The sequence below is a fragment of the Petaurus breviceps genome, unplaced genomic scaffold, assembly GCF_028583685.1.
Source record: "Petaurus breviceps papuanus isolate PSGF00001 unplaced genomic scaffold, PetGlider_PUasm1.0 99, whole genome shotgun sequence".
NCBI classification, from domain to species: domain Eukaryota; kingdom Metazoa; phylum Chordata; class Mammalia; order Diprotodontia; family Petauridae; genus Petaurus; species Petaurus breviceps.
This window is the reverse complement of record NW_027187465.1, coordinates 14,254,996-14,259,914: the sequence shown is the minus strand read 5'-3', so window position 1 is coordinate 14,259,914 and position 4,919 is coordinate 14,254,996. Positions and strand designations below refer to the sequence as shown.

At 38.2% G+C, this 4,919-nt stretch overlaps 1 long non-coding RNA gene across 1 annotated transcript in view; it reads right to left on the bottom strand.

Moving 5' to 3' along the window:
• Positions 1-1,169: 1,169 nt before the first annotated feature.
• Positions 1,170-4,919, bottom strand: part of LOC138156273 (uncharacterized) — a 4,440-nt gene continuing 690 nt past the window's right edge. The window contains exons 2-4 of the long non-coding RNA XR_011167112.1: positions 3,302-3,405; positions 2,489-2,617; positions 1,170-2,287 (exon numbers count right to left, since the gene is read on the bottom strand). This is a non-coding gene — a long non-coding RNA (uncharacterized lncRNA). The remainder of the gene's footprint in view (positions 2,288-2,488; positions 2,618-3,301; positions 3,406-4,919) is intronic.

Here is a 4,919-nt window from a genome sequence, read left to right as displayed (position 1 = left end):
AAATAAAATACATGTCCATTAGTTGCAAAATGGATAAATAAATTATGCTCTATTAATATAATGGAATATTATTGCACTATAAGAAGTGATGATAGAAATGAAATAGAAGACTTGTACAAACTAATGCAGAGTGAACAGAAATGAGGGGAAAACAATTTATACAATGACTGCAATTCTACAAAAGAAAATTTTGAAAGACTTAAGAACTCTGGTTAATACAATGACCAATCACAATTCCATAAGACTGGTGACAAAGCATCCTTCCCGAAACTTTTGGCAGAGGTGAAGGACTAGAGCAGGGGTGGGGAACCTGTGGCCTCGAGGCCACATGTGACCCTCTAGGTCCTCAAGTGTGGGTGGCCCTTTGAATCCAAACAGAACTATGGCCACATGTGGTCTTGAGGCTGCAGGTTCCCCTGGATTGGAGGTACAGAAAGAGATACACATTTTCACACAGGACCACTGTGTGGATTTACTTTGCTTGATTATATTTATTTGTTACAAGGGAGGGCTTTTATTTAGAGGAGGGACAGCAGTGATATTGACGCAAATAAACAGAAAAAAAAGGACAACCATGAAACATTTTAAAATACGCAGAGGGGAGTTTAGAAGGGGCCATGTAACACAACTATTCTAGGCTATCAGAAGATTTCAGGCTTAACTCTGATTCCAATTCTGTCCCTAATATTCACGAGCTCTGTAACTCTGGGCAAATCACTTGACTTCTCTGAGACTCATTTGCTACCATCTGTGAAATTCAGATAACAACACATAACAGGGTTATATGAGGTTTAGATAACAGGTGCAAATCACTTTGCAAAATTTGTAATTCTCTATATTATTATTCAATATATTATCTTCACACCCCTTGACAATTTCATATAATCTATCTGCACATTTGATAAGCATGTTTTCCATGAAAAGCTCCTGGTCTCAGATGCTTTTTGTTTTCATCTTTATATTCCCAGAGGCTAGAACAATGTGTTACACATAGTAGGCCCTAATAAATGTTTGCTGCATAAAATTGTGTAACTCTACCTTCATTCAAGTGTTTGATTTCAAATGTGAATATAAGGCTACCAGTTAAGCAGAGATCCCTTGGGCACTGCATTAGACACCTCCCTTCAAGGTGACATTAAGTTATTTATTAAATTTTATTTTTTTGTTACATTTTAGGTTCCAAACTATCTTCCTCCCTCCCACTCCACCCTACACTAGATAAAGCCACCATTTGACAGATTTATAAATATATCTAAAACCATATTATGCATACTTCTGTTAATCAGTTCTTTCCCTGGAGGTGGATAACATCTTCCTTCATAGGTCCTTTATAGCTGATTTGAGTATTTATAATATTCAGACTAACCTGGTTGTTCACAATTATTCTTCAAACAATATTACTATTATGTATACAATGTTCTCTTGGTTCTGCTAATTTCACATTTCATTATTTCATGCAAGTCTTTTCCATGTTTTTCTAAAAATCAACCAGCTCATCATTTCTTATGGCATAACAGTATTTCACCAAATCATATACCACAAGCTGTTTGGCCATTCCTCAATTGAAGGACATCTCCTCTGTTTCCAGTTCTTTACTACCACAAAGAGAGCTCTTATAAATATTTTAGAACATATAGGACATCAAATTATTAATGACTGCTCTGGTTCTGAACATTCAATGAGTTCTGAATTCATATTTTTTTATTATTTTCTAGATCACATTTTTTTCTACAAGAATAGTGTGAAAGATTTTGTCAAATGCTTTGTTGAAATTGAAGTATGAATGAATGAACCGAAACATTTATCAGCCCTCCCTGATGCCTAGTGCAATTAGCACTTAATAAATGAATGTTGGTTGATTGATTGGAAATAGAAATACAAAATTCAGCGAGTTCCTATCCTTGTGGAGTTTATATTTTATGAGTGGGAAGCACACACATAGGGGAATGGTAGCTAAGGAAGGGTGTTTGGGTTTGGAAAAGCACAGACATGATGAGTCTTTCAGCAGGACAGTTGGTTGACATGTCTGATGCACCTTTTTCAGAAGCTATGGCAATGTTGATCCCAGACCAACAGCTGGGAACTGGAATGGGTTTTATGGTGGGTCCAATGGCAAGATGACCACAATGAAGAATGGCCAGATCCAGAACTAGCTACAGTGGCCTCTCACCAGTCTGGTCCACACAAGCATCAGAGCAAGAGATCCAGAGTGGAATGACCCAGATCCTTTAGTCAGAGGGATAGCAAGTAGAAGGTAGATGGAAAGATGGTCACCATCCTTATAACTCTGCCAGAAAAGGAAATTCAACAAGTAGTTATTAAGCACCTGCTATATTAAAGACATTGTGCTAGGCACCAGGAATAAAAAGCCAAAAAACCCCATTCCTCTACAGTTTACATTCTGCTAGAAATGCTCAAAATTTTTAAATACAAGATAAGTTGAAGGAGAAAAGAACTTTAGCCACAAAGGTAATCAGAAAAAGCTTACTAGAAGAGACAGTTCCTAAGTTGAACTTCAAGGCTAAACTTTGCACAAGTTGTGGAGACGGGAGCTGGAGACTCAAGTTTAGGGAACAGCAAGATGCATTCAGATTGGATCTTCCATTAACAGGAGGAGCTGTTTGAGAGAAGGGACTGGTTTTATTTATCTATTCATTTGCTCTTTTATTTGTTTGTTTCTTCATTCACTTATCTATTTATTTATCTAACCATCTATCCATTCATCCATCCATTTGTTTCTTTGTTTTTCTTTATGTTCCCTGCACTTAGCATAGTACCTGGCACATAGTAGGGCTTTAAAAAAGGCTAGTTGACTTGACCTGAATATAGCTTGTATGTATGAAGAAGAGTAACAAAATCAGTTGGGAAAAATGGGTAGGGGCTAAGGAGTTTTGAGTTCTAACCTACAGGGAATAGGAGCAATTAAAATTTCTCAGGCATATTGGTGACATGGTCATATTGGTGATACAAGAATATTCATTTGACAGCTCTGTGGATGATATATGGAGGTTGATTATAATAGTATAAATCAGGGTGGCTAGGTGGCGCAGTGGATAGAGCACAGCCCTGAAGTCAGGAGGACCTGAGTTCAAATCTGGCCTCAGACACTTAACACTTACTAGCTGTGTGACCTTGAACAAGTCACTTAACCCCAATTATCCAGCCTTCCCCCCTCCAAAAAGCAAAAAAAAAAAAAATAGTATAAATCTAAAGTTGGAAGGACCTTTAGCTAGCTATCATCTAGTCTAACTCCATTATATCACAGATGAGGAAATTGAGGACCAGAGAGGTTGTGACTTACCAGAGGTCACACAGGTACCAAGTAGCAGAGTTTCAATTAGAAACCAGGTCCTTGGATTCCAAATCCTGGACTTATTTTGCTCCATCAGAATATCTACAAGTAGTCTACAAAGAAAGGTGGGGGGTGTGGAGGGGAAACAGGGATTGAAATAGTACAAGCAAGGGGTGACCTCCTCCAGGCTTTTCTGTTTTCCTTCAAGGTTCATCTTAAATCCTGCTTTCTGCAGGAAGCCTTTCTTAAGCTATTCATTTCTACAGTCTTCTATCAGGAATGGAATCTGGAATTCCTGAGATTCCATCCCATATAGAATCCCTCCAAATTACTATGCATAGGAGGGCAGCGAGGTGGTGCAATGGATAGAACCCTGGATGAAGAGTCAGGAAGATCAGAGTTCAAATCTTCCTTCAGACATTAATCAATTGCATAACCTTGGGTAAGTCATTTAACCTCCATCTGCCTTAGTTTCTTCATTTATAAAATGAAGATGATAATGGCACCTACTGAGGATAAAATGAGACGTCTAAAGTGCTATATAAAATCTAATTGTTATCAATAAATATATTGTATGCGTAATTTTTTACACATTGTCTCTCCCATTAGAAGGTGAGGTCCTTGGGGTGGCTAGGTGGTACAGTGAATAGAGCACTGATCCTGGAGTCAGAAGGACCTGAGTTCAAATCTGACCTCAGACACTTAACACAAAAACTAGCCGTGTGACCTTGGGCAAGTCACTTAACCCCAATTGTCCTGCTTTCCCCCCTCCAAAAAAAAAAAGAAAAAAAAAGGTGAGGTCCTTGAGAGCAGGAACCATGTTCCTTTTGTTGCCTTTCTTTGCATTTCCAGCACTTAGCACAGAACCCAGATCTAACAAGACCTTGATAAATGCTTGTTTATTGAACTGACTTACTGGTGGTTATAAAAACAGTAAAAAGAAGACAACATAAGAGGTATTATTGGGGAGGTAAAATCAACAAGACTTAATTACTAGATATTGGGGAAGCAAACATAAGAGAATAATCAAGCATCCTCTCTCAAAAAAAAAAAAAACAACAACAATAGAATACTAGCTCCTTGAAGGCACAAGTCTTTCATTTCTGGTCTTGATATCTCCAAGACTTAGCACCATGCCTGGCATGTAGCAGTTACTGAATAAAGACTTGTTGAATGAATAAATGAATGAAGGAAAGAATAAATGAATGAATGAATGCAGGAGTGGATGATTAATGAACAAAAGTACTAATAATGGAAGGAATGAATAATAAATGAAGGAATAAGTATTTTTTAAAGCACCTACTATGTGGTAGGTACCTTTATAAACATGATCTCATCTGATCTTCACAACTCTTTGCGGTGGGTGCTGTTATTATCCCCATTTTCTTTTGAAGAAACTGAGGCAAACAGGTTAAGTGACTTTCCAAAGGTCACACAGCTGGTAAGTATCTGAGGTCATATTTGCCTTCCTCTTCTAGATTCCTAGATTCTTCTAGTGCTCTACCTACCACACCACCAGCTGCCAGGAAGGAAGGAAGGAAGGAAGGAAGGAAGGAAGGAAGGAAGGAAGGAAGGAAGGAAGGGAGAGAGGAAGGAAGGAGGGATGGAGGAAGAAATGGAGGGAGGG